Genomic DNA, 12,465 nt, shown 5'->3' with positions numbered 1-12,465 from the left:
CTATTTTTAATAGGTTTGTTTGTGCTTTTGAGTTTTTTAAAAAATGCATTATGAATACAAGTACTTTTTCAGATAATGTTATTTGTGACTGTTTTTCCCCAATTTGGCCTTTTTTTTTCATTTTCTTAATAATGTTTTTCAAAGATAAGATATTCTTGATTTTGATGAAGTGCTATCATTTTAAAAAATGAGTCATGCTTTTTGCTGTCATATCCAAGAAATTTTTACCTAATTCAAAGTCTTAAAGGTTTTCACCTATGCTTTCTTCAAGAAATTTTACAGTTTTACTTTTTACTTTTAGGTCTATGATCATTCTGGGTAAATTATTCTATACCATGGGACATAATATTTGGTTTTAGTATGGATATTGAATTTTTCCAGTAACATTTTTTGAAACGATTTTTTTCTATTATTTTTTTTTTGCATGCTTTAGAAATCAGTTGACTACAGAGTTGTCAGTTTATTTTAGACTCCATTTTCTATTATATTATCTGTCTTGATGACAATACCATACTAGATTGTTGTTTTAAAATAATTCTTATAATCAGGTAGTTTAAATCCACCAACTTTTTTCTTTATCAATGTTGTCTTCAAATGTTTAGATCCTTTCATTTTTATATAAAATTTAGAGTCAGGTTATCAATTTCTACTAAAAAGCCAGGATTTTGATTGGGATTGCCATTAACTCTATAGATGAATTTTGGAAGAACTGACATCTTAACACTATTCAGTTGTCTGAACTAGGAGCACAGTATATCTATTTGCCTAGGTTCTCTTCAATTTCTCTCAGTGATGTTTTGTAGTTTGCAACGCATAGGTCTTCCTCTTCTTTGCCAAATTTGTCTTGGGGTCGTAAGGTGACCATATACAATTAACAACACTAAGTTACCTTCTCTATAAAATAATTGGAATTAAAAATAATGTCACATGGCATGTGTACATGCACATAATTGACAAAGCTTTCCTAATTTTCTCTTGGCGCTAATTTAGTCTTCTTTTTAAATTTTGAAAACCCTTGTTATGCCCTTGATAAGCTTTGGGAAAAGAAACCTTGTAAAATGCTTTCCAGGCATCTTTTAGCAGGCTTTGATTTCACTTGAGGAGGAGCCACAGTTTCTTCTCTCTTTTTCTCTGTCTCTGTTTCTGTCTCTCTCTCTCTCTCTCTCTTTCTTTCTTTCTTTTTTTGTCAGTATCCAAAATCATTTTAATAAGAGGGTAGGATCCAGGGTTTGTTTTTGTAGCCTCAGCAGGCCCGTAGGCCTCCGGCGCACTCGAACTTCCGGCCCTTGGAGTGGACTTAGGGTTTGGTGTGGCTGTGCATGGTACTCCCGGCCTTGCCAAAATGCCGGTACCCCCTCGGCCCTTGTGAAAACCGGAGAGCAGAACGGTGCTGCAGCCCCTGGGGGCATCCAGGGTCAGCTGGTGGAAAGTGAGGATCTTGCCCCCCACCCTGAGGATGCTGCTGCCGTCTGGCTGGTCACACGCTGTGCACACACCTTCAGTTTGGGCACCTCCCGAACCCACACGTCATCCATTTTGTTCCCCACAACCATGGCTGTTTTGTTTTCCTGACCGGGAAGCTTCATCATCCGGATCATTCGGGAAAGGGACAGAGATGGCCGGTTGGTGCGACTCATAAACAACCTCTTCAGCACAACCTAGTTGAATGCGGAGTTGGTTCATCTGGCCAGAAAACTGTACAGCTTGGCCAACAGCCTCAGGTAGATCCTGTCTCTTGGGCTCCTTGCACTGAACCTTTGGGTCCTTGTTGTGGCGGATGTGAACTTCCATGATGGTGCCTCTTGCTGGGCCAGGTCCCAAAAGCTTAGTTTCCCATTTCTTACCACTTAAGGGAAAAACCTCTCTTTTTAAAAAACCTTTCCTAGTTCCACAGCTTTTTTGAGTCTTTCCCCGCCATAACTTTCTCTCTCTCTCTCTCTCTCTCTCTCTCTCTCTATATATATATATATATATATATATATATATTTTAAATCACAGTTGATAAAATGCTAGCTTTCATTAAAGTAGCATAACAACTGAGAGTTTTTCTCCCCAAACATTTTTGAATGCAACTTGTAAGTGTCAATATTCCTTTATTTTGTAAGAACTTATTTTGTAAGTTTTATGACAGTCCATGTTTTGGTGATCCACAGTTGCTTTATATATAATTGAACAAATTTACATTTTTTAAAAAAATATATAAAACCCTGCATCTTCTGTAGAATAGATTACTGCCTATGTTTTGAAAGAGACTTTGCTATCTAAATGGAATTTGCATCACTCCATATGATTTAACTTTACAAAATCCATTAAAATAGAACACAGATTTAAAACAGATTTCTAAAGTGATTTCTACCATATAAATTGGGGCGGAGCAAAGAACACATCCTGCCATGAAGATTTGTGACAAATGTTTCTCACAGAGTGAATTCATTTCAGTTTTTATTTTCTATATAGATCAAGAATTTATAATTTTTTACATTGTCTTAAAACTAATACAGATTATTTATGGTTGCTAGTTATACAGCTCATGTCATCCTCTGCCATGTGCGATGCCCTACTATGTAGGGGATTGTCAGCATTTTTCACTCTTGGATATATAAATTTTAACATGAAAACTTCATTTTGACATTTTGGAGTATATTATGATTTAATGTGAGGCCCTTCTTCTGTTTGCTATGGCCAGAAACCATGCTGATTCTCCATAAGGAACAGAATACAGAAAGTAATATGATATATATTATTTTTCTTTAATGAGCATAAAATTAAGGTAAAGTTATAAAAATCCACACATGGAACAAATAAAGGGAACATGTACAAACAAGTACTTATTTGGTAAAGGTGTAGATACAGTATTGTGTAGTAGAAAAGTCACAGGCTGTGATTAAAGAAAAGTGCATTTGATTTCTATCCTTCTCAGTGACTGGCTGAATTATCTCCAAAAAATTACGCGACCACTTCAAGCTTCAGATTCCACATCTGTAAATTGGCTATAATAATACCTACTTCATAGAATTCACATTAAAATTAATTATCAAAACTATGTAGCAGTGAGAAGTCATGTAGTAGCACCTATACCTGCTCTGTATTCTATTTATTCAGCAGAATTCTAAGTGCTATGTAGTATAAATAATACATCCTTCTCTAGCTAATGATTTACTTAGCAGCAGTACTGACAATGTAACCATGTGTTATGTATTCACATTAGAGAATATAACATTACAGAAATGTGTAGCAGTTAAATACTGGGATAAAGAATATAGATACTTTGGAGGTTTTCAAGGGGTGGAATAGGTAGAAAAAAGCCGTGATGAATTTAAATGTTTTAGAAGAGTCAAGTAGATATGTTGTTATATTCACAAAAAATTACAGCACCTTTCCCCACTCAGATTTCATTTAAAATAAATTTGAATATTTTATTAAACATTAATTACTCTGGATTTAAAATTTGATGTCCAAACTTAAAAACTGAAGAATAACCAGAAATAGTAAAAACTGAATATAACAGAGAATGCTTATTGACTCATTTAAACTTGGTTAGCTTATTAAGATTTGAGGATTCTACAATAAGAAATCTAAAATTTTCACCTATAGTTGTAGGAAAGGATTGAATTCTTTAAGATTTTAAAATTCTGGAATCGTGTTGTCTAGTAGTGTGAAAGATAGATTAAAATAGGCAAGAAGAGAGGGAAAAAATCACATTAATACCATTCCAAGTGCGAAGACAGTGGTTTCTTCTGCCAGTAGTCTCAAAAAGTCCCTGCAGAGAATTTCTGAGTGAAAATCTGTTGCTCCACCTGCCTTTCCTCACCTCCCTCGCCCCCGTGTAATGCCTTCGGAAAAGCAGGGAATGATTGTTATTTTCATAAATACCCAGATATTGGAAGACAGTTGCCCAAAAAAGGACATATTAGAAAGCGTAAGCATTCCTGAGAACATTTGGCAGACGATCACAATATGGTGTCATCTGAATGAAATATATGGTGGTATAATTCAAATGACTCTTTGTTGTAGAATTAGTGCACTAGCCTTCTGTTTTTATATGTTGACTCTAAGAAGAAAACCAAAGGCCACTGAACTCCAGTTGTCTTTCATTCATGTCAGTATTATAGAAAGATGTTCTCTGAGAAATTGGCACGTTCAGTCATAGCTCTCTTTTCAGGTACAACTTTAATACAGTTTCTTTAAGGCTATCCCTGTTTTTGCTTATAATGTAGTCATATTTCCACTTTTCACACTTGGTCTTAGCCAAGAGGCTGAAAGACAATGTGTTTCTGGTTTTTAAATGCTCCTATAGTTTCTTTTATCTTAAAGCATTATATTACTTCAACAATAAGCTGTTTATAGAAACATGCATTAACTAGACTAAGTTCATTCCATTATATGACCAGTGAAAGATAAGTGTTCCTGTTTAATACAAAAAATGATACACCATTGCCTTCTGGGAGTTCGTTCTATCAGGTTGCATAGAGATTTACTTTAACTATCATATGATACACTGTCTGGAAAATGCTGTAAAATACTAGTGAAGTAAATTTGAGTATATTGATTTACTTTTCAACTTGTTCCATTTCACTGCATACGGAAAAACTCATAATTTGCTTGGAGTCATATTCCAAAATGAGTTCTAGTCACACTGTAATTTTATTTTGTGACAGAACAGTGAACTTGATTAGATAAAAGTTAAAAAATGGCTTAAAATATTCATTTAGTCAACATAAAAATATGCTAAAGATCTAAACTACATATTGGAAATGTTTAAATTGTTATATTGAAAATAACTTTTTGTATATTGCTAAAGAAGCTTTTTTTTTTAGTTAACATACATATTCTTACTTTATCTTAAAATACTTTTTAAAACCTTGGATAAATGAATTATCTCCATAAATCAACTATTTTAATATTTTTACCTACTTAAATCAGGGGTAAATGGGCTAAATTAGAAGCTATAGAAAGACTGATGAAACTTTCTAAACTTACCATTTGGTAACTATCACATTAATAATTGTTTCAGGTAATAATCATCAATGGATGTTAAAAATAGTGGATAAAAGTTTAATTAGAAGCACAATATTTATAACATCTTAACATTTTTCCACATAAGATATTTATTAAATACAAAGGGAAAAATATTAACTTTACAGTGAAAAAAAAATCTGGCAAATATTATCTAAACTAAGTGATCAAAGTTAACATCACCAGTAAAGGAACAGAGCAGTCATTTGCCTATGAATATGATGCACTTGAAAAAAAAATATCATTTCTGTAGAATCTCTTAGAAAAACTTGTAACATGAATCTATTTATGGGAAAACATCAAGCAAACCCAATTTAAGAAACAGTCAATAAAATAAATGGAACCTTTCAAAAATATCAACTTCATGAAAAACGAGAAAACCAAGGTACTGTTTCAGGTAAAAAGAGATGAAAGAGGCTGGGTGCAGTAGCTCATGCCTGTAATCCCAGCACTTTGGGAGGCCAAGGCAGGTGGATCACCTGAGGTCAGGAGTTCGAGACCACCCTGAGCAACATGGAGAGACCCCATCTCTACTAAAAATACAAAATTAGCCTGGTATGGTGGTGCATGCCTGTAATCCCAGCTACTTGGGAGGCTGAGGCAGGAGAATCATTTGAATTCAGGAGGTGGAGGTTGCAGTGAGCCGAGATTGCACCATTGCACTCCAGCCTGGGTGACAAGAGCGAAACTCTGTCTCAAAAAAAAAAGAAAGAAATATGAAAACTGACTGACAACAATGAGGTGTTTTTGTGGGGTGCCTTTTTATTGGGATTTTACTGTTTTTCTCATGATTAATCTGGGGTTGTAGGTTTTACAGAGAAATATTATAGACGTAAAGTATTATTTTTATAATCTTGAGTATCTGCTTTCACTGTATTATTGCTTATAATGACCTTGATCACCTGGCTCAGGTATTATTTGCCAGGTTTTTCCACTGCAATTTTCCAGAGTAATATTACTCTATCCATCCCCCGCTTTTATACTGTATTCTTTGAAGGAATTACTATATGCAGCCTAGATTTAAGAAGTGAGGAGTTGTGCTCTCACCATTTGAGGACACAGAGTCTTCATTAGCTATTTGGAATTCTTCTGCACAGGAGATTTGCCTATTCTCACTCCCATCCATTTATTTATTGATTTTTTTTGTCAGTATCTACATAGATATTTATTTTATACTTTGGATTATAACCCAATACTGTTTTGTTCTGTTTTCTTTTCCTTTGCTTGACTTGTTTTAGCTTGGGCCATTGGCAGATCTTTTAATTGACTCCTGTGTCATTTTGACATAACTCCATAATTCTGTGTTTTTGTGTGTGTTGTGTGAGTGTGTTAATACCTGGCACGGTAAGATTCTCCCAGTTCATCTGTTATATTTTCTGCTGAAGTTTCAGAATCAGACATTTCTTTAAGGAGCCTTGGCTTATTTTATTGGAGAACAATATTAGGACTCTAGATCTGAGCACTATTCTGCTTATTACTACTGGGTGTCATTGTTTTTAGGCTCTCTCAGTTGACAGAGCTGAATGATATATGCATTAACAACCCATGAATATAGACATATCTATAAATATTGTTTTATGTAACCACTTGTATCTTTATGAAATTAAACATGAGTTCATACTGATGTCTTCAACTGTAATCCATCACCACATAAGTCACTCCAGCCTTCTTCTTTGGCTTATCTGTAAATTTTCACTCCAACAATATGAAGTTTGGCTCCAATAATTTGCAACTCATTTATTTATTTTCTCATTTCCAATATTTATAGATAGCTGTATCAGAAGCGTTAATCCCAAAAGTAATCTTCCAAACCCAGTTCCCATCATAATACCACCATTATTCATGGAACACAATGTGGAGATTCCTTAAAGAACTAAATTAGAACTACCATTTGATCCAGCAATCCCACTACTGGGTATCTACCCAGAGGAAAATAAGTCATTATATGAAAAAGATTCTTGCACATGCATGTTCGTAGCAGCACAATTCACAATTGCAAAACCAAGGAACCAACCCAAATGCCCATCAATCAATGATAAAGAAACTGTGGTGTATGTGTGTGTGTGTATGGGGGTGTGTGTGTGTATGTGTGTGTATATATATGTATGTGTGTGTATTTGTATGTGTGTGTGTGTATATATGTGTGTGTATGCGTGTATACATGTGTATATATGTGTGTATATGCATGTATATATGTGTGTATTATATGTGTGTATATGTGTATATACACGTGTGCGTGTGTGTATATATATATGATGAAATACTACTCAGCCATAGAAAGAAATGAATTAATGTTATTTGCAGCAACCTGGATGAGATTGGAGACTATTATTCTAAGTGAAGTTAACTCAGGAATGGAAAATCAATATTGTATGTTTTCACTCATAAGTGGGAGCTAAACTATGAGGATGCCAAAGCATAAGAATGATACAATGGACTTTGGGTACTCAGGGGGAAAGGGTTGGAAGAGGGTGAGGGATCAAAGACTATAATAGGGTGCAATGTATACTGCTTGGGTGATGAGTGCACCAAAATCTCACAAAGAACCGCTAAAGAACTTACTCATGTAACCAAACACCACCTGTTCCCCAATAATCTAAGGAAATAAAAAAAAAAAGAATTGTTAATGTCTGCTTACATGTTAGAGAGTTTTATCAACTAGAGTACAATGCTTATATGAAGTCCTCATTTCCAAAGTTAATATCAGTATTTTCCCTATCACCTTTTTTTCAGTGAATTTGTTACATACATTTATAATACAGTAAGATTGACTTGCCACCACCTGTATTCCTTTCTGAGATCACCTCAACTTCTAAATCACTCTTTATATTTGCTTACATGAAGGTTTCTTTGTGCTATAAAGTTTTGCTTCCAACATTGGTTACCATACGGCTATATGTCAAAGTGTGGAGAAATGGCACATTTTATGTTGCAGTCTTATGTGTCTGCCTTTACCTTTCCATTTCTCTTTTCTCCCTTTTGTTTTTTCACTTTTTTTCTTGCTCTTCTTACTTCTCTTCCCCTGTCTCTTCTTACTCTCCCTCTTCCTCTTCCTCTTCTCTTCTGGTTGCTATTTCTTCTACTTCCTTTCTCTTCTTTTATCTCCTTGGTTTTCTCTATTTCCTCTTCTCCTTTTCTTAATTGCTCTCCTTTTTATTTATTGGTCTCCTGCCTGCAAAACTTTGCAATTGGATAAAGTGGTCTTTAACTTACTACCATAATTTCTAATTCACTATTTAGTTCAAGAACAATCATAAAACCAATTACTGTCACTAGAGAGTAGAAAAAATACTTTATAGGAGTGAATGGCTGGAGATAGTAAACATTTTTTTTTCTGCATGAGATAAATATACTAAGTGAAATAACTCAGGAATGGAAAACCAAATATTGTATGTTTTAGAAATGAATAGATTCAGGTGAGAAGGAACTAAAATAGGGCACATTTTAATTAATAGGGTAGAAATAAGAATGAAATGATTATATATAGCAGATAATCATCCTTCCCTGTTATAATTAGCAGCTGTTCTACTTGAGCTAATGAACTCCTTGGGCTTCTTTAGTTTCCACATTTCATGTTCTGCAGAGGAGCAGGCCCCTCTCCAGCCTAATAGAGTGAATTTTGTTCAGCGTGCACCCCCACAGTAAACAAAATTCACACTAAACAAAATCCACCCTGATGAGGCATGTGATGCAGTTGTAAACAACTGTTGTGAGGGCAGTAAATCTACCAGAAGGCTCTGGGAAGGGTTTATTTGAGGTTTATAAAGTTTTATAAAGGGTCTTTTAAGCAATCCCTTTTTTTTGCAAGTTGCCTTTGACATGTCAGCATGTGGTACATGAGATTTTAGCAACTGTCTAGGGTTAGGAGAGAAGCTAAACTGAAGACAACATGTTAACAGTGACAGACCGGATGAAATGGAAGGTACTTTGGGATTTGAATGAAAATATCAAACAACTGTATTAACCTCAAATACTGCCCTAGTTTAGATTTCTGCTTATGTGGGATTATGAATTATTTTATTGGCTAAGCCTTTTGGAGTTGTGTTCACTGTTATTTGCAACTACAAACTTTGAATCTTTCTGACATGCTGCCAAACAATTTCTAAGATATTGAGATTATTTTAAGATGACAGAAGTTATAGTTTTAAGGTTGATTAAGAAACATTTATTTGCCAGAGAATAGAAAAATATGACACTTCACACACACCATGTAATTTCCTTATTTAAAGTGTACAGTTTAGTTTTGTTTAATATATTTGCAGGATGAGCAACTATCACCACAATCTAATTTCCAATAGTTTTATTACTCTCTCCCACCAAAACCCCCATACCCATTAGCAGTCATTCCTCATTCCTTCTCTGCTGCCATGTTCCCAATTCAGTCCCAGGCAACTTCTTCTGATTTTTCTATCTATAGATTTGCCTGTTCTAGACATTTCACATAAATGGCATCACATAATATGCAGCCTTTTGTGACTGACTTCTTTCACTTAGTGTAAATGTTTCCAAGGTTTACCTGTGTTGTTCTGTGTATAAATTCTTGATCCTTATTTCTGAATAATATTTCATTATATGTATGATACTTTGCTTATTCATTCCTGTCAGCTGATGGAAATATGGACTGTCTTTACCTTTTGAGTATATGAATAATGCTGCTATGATGATTCATGTGCAAGTTTTTTGTGGGCATGTTTTTATTTATCTTGGGTATATCTAGGAGTGGAATTGTTGGGTCATATGGTGACTCAAAGACTTGAAAACCTACCAAACTATTTTCCAAAATGTCTGCAGCACTTTCCATTTCTACCAGTAAAGGACGAGGGATCCTGTTTCTCCACATTCTCATCAATCTTTGCTATTGTCTTAAATGTAGACATCCTGGTGGGTGTGAAATTGTATCTTGCTGCTAATGATGTTGAGCATCTTTTATTGTTCTTATTGGCCATTTGTATGTCTTCTTTGGGGAAATACCTATTCAAATCCTGTGCCCATTTTTAATTTGAGTGAGCTATCTATGGGCTGGCTTTTCATTTTCTTGATAGTGTCATTTGAAGCACAAAAGTTTTAATTTGATGAAGTCCTGTTTTTTTTTTTTTTCTTTTTTTAAATTATACTTTAAGTTCTGGGATACGTGTGCAATACATGCAGATTTGTTACGTAGGTATACATGAGCCATGGTGGTTTGCTGCACTCATCAACCCATCATCTATTTCTTATAATGCTATCCCTCTCCGAGCCCCCTACTCCCCGACAGGCCCTGGTGTGTGGTTTTCCCCTCTTGTGTCCATGTGTTCTCATTGTTCAGCTCCCACTTATGAGTGAGAACATGTGGTGTTTGGTTTTCTGTCCTTGTAATAGTTTGCTGAGAATGATAGTTTCCAGCTTCATCCACATCCCTGCAAAGAACATGAACTCATCCTTTTTCATGGCTATGTAGTATTGCATGGTGTATATGTGCCACATTTTCTTTATCCAGTCTATCATTGATGGGCATTTGGGTTGATTCCAAGTCTTTGCTATTGTGAATAGTGCTGCAATAAACATAAGTGTGCATGTGTCTTTATAGTAGAATGATTTATAATCCTTTGGGTATATCCCCAGTAATGGGATGGCTGGGTCAAATGGTATTTCTGGTTCTAGATCCTTGAGGAATTGCCAAGCTGTCTTCCACAATGGTTGAACTAATTTACACTGCCACCAAGAGTATAAAAGCATTGCTATTTCTCCACATCTTTTCCAGCATCTGTTGTTTCCTGACTTTTTAATGATCACCATTCTAACTGATGTGAGATGGTATCTCATGGTTTAAATTTGCATTTCTCTAACGACCTGTGATGATGAGCTTTTTTTCATATATTTGTTGGCCACATAAATGCATTCTTTTGAGAAGTGTCTGTTCATATCCTTCACCCACTTTTTGATGGGATTGTTTGTTTTTTTCTTGTAAATTTGTTTAAGTTCCTTATAGATTCTGGATATTAACCATTTGTCTATGGATAGATTGCAAAAATTTTCTTCCATTCTGTAGGTTTCCTGTTTACTCTGATGATAGTTTCTTTTGCTGTGCAGAAGATTTTTTTTTTTTTTTTTCTGAGACAGAATCTCGCTCTGTTGCCAGACTGGTGTGCAGTGGTGCGATGGCTCACTGCAACCTCTGCCTCTCCGGTTCAAGCAATTCTCCTGCATAGGCCTACTGAGTGGCTTAGACTAGCATGCGCCACCAGCCCAGCTAATTTTTGTATTTTTAGTAGCCATGGCGTTTCACCATGTTGGTCAGGATGGTCTTGATCTCTTGACCTCATGATCCACCTGCCTCGGCCTCCCAAAGTGCTAGGATTACAGGCATTAGCCACTAAGTCTGGCCGAAAGATCTTTAGTTTAATTAGATCCCATTTATCAATTTTGGCTCTTGTTGCCATTGCTTTTGGTGTTTTAATCCTGAACTCTCTGCCCATGCCTATGTCCTGAATGGTATTGCCTAGGTTTTCTTCTAGGGTTTTTTGGTTTTAGGTCTTAACATTTAAGTCTTTAATCCATCTTGAGTTAATTTTTGTGTAAAGTGTAAGGAAGGAGTCCAGTTTCAGTTTTCTGCATATGGCTAGCCAGTTTTCCCAACACAATTTATTAAATAGGGAATCCTTTCCCTATTGCTTATTTTTGTCACGTTTGTGAAATATCAGATGGTTGTAAATGTGTGGCATCGTTTCTGAGGCCTCTGTTCTGTTCCATTGGACTATATATCTGTTTTGGTACCAGTACCATGCTGTTTTGGTTACTGTAGCCTTGTAGTACAGTTTGAAGTCAGGTAACGTGATGCCTCCAACTTTGTTCTTTTTGCTTAGGACTGTCTTCCCTTTATGGGTTTTTTTTGGTTCCAGATGAACTTTAAAGATTTTTCTAATTCTGTGAAGAAAGTCAATGGTAGCTTGATGGGGATAGCATTAAATCTATAAATTCCTTTGGGCAGTATGGCCATTTTCACAATGTTGATTCTTCCTATCCATAAGCATGAAATGTTTTTCCATTTGTTTGTGTCCTATCTTATTTCCTTGAGCAGTGGTTTGTAGTTCTCCTTGAGGAGGTCCATCACATCCCTTGTAAGTTCTATTCCTAGGTATTTTATTCTCTTAGTAGCAATAATGCATGTGAGTTAACTCATGATTTGATGCTCTGTTTATCTGTTATTGGTGTATAGGAATGCTTGTGATTTTTGCACATTGATTTTGTATCCTGATACTTTGCTGAAGTTGCTTATCAGCTTAAGGAGATTTTGGGCTGAGATGATGGGGTTTTCTAAATATACAATCAATGTCATCTGCAAACAGAGACAATTTGACATCCTCTCTTTCTATTTGAATATGCTTTATTTCTTTCTCTTACCTGATTGCCATGGCCAGAACTTCCAATACTATGTTGAATAGGAGCGGTGAGATGGGGCATCCTTGTCTT

At 35.4% G+C, this 12,465-nt stretch overlaps 1 pseudogene; it reads right to left on the bottom strand.

Moving 5' to 3' along the window:
- Positions 1 to 1,204: 1,204 nt before the first annotated feature.
- On the bottom strand, positions 1,205 to 1,791 carry LOC102141476 (large ribosomal subunit protein eL18 pseudogene; annotated as a pseudogene).
- Between the last annotated feature and the right edge of the window lie 10,674 nt (positions 1,792 to 12,465).

The sequence above is a fragment of the Macaca fascicularis genome, chromosome 6 (assembly GCF_037993035.2).
Source record: "Macaca fascicularis isolate 582-1 chromosome 6, T2T-MFA8v1.1".
NCBI lineage: Eukaryota > Metazoa > Chordata > Mammalia > Primates > Cercopithecidae > Macaca > Macaca fascicularis.
This window is presented reverse-complemented; position numbering and strand designations above follow the sequence as displayed.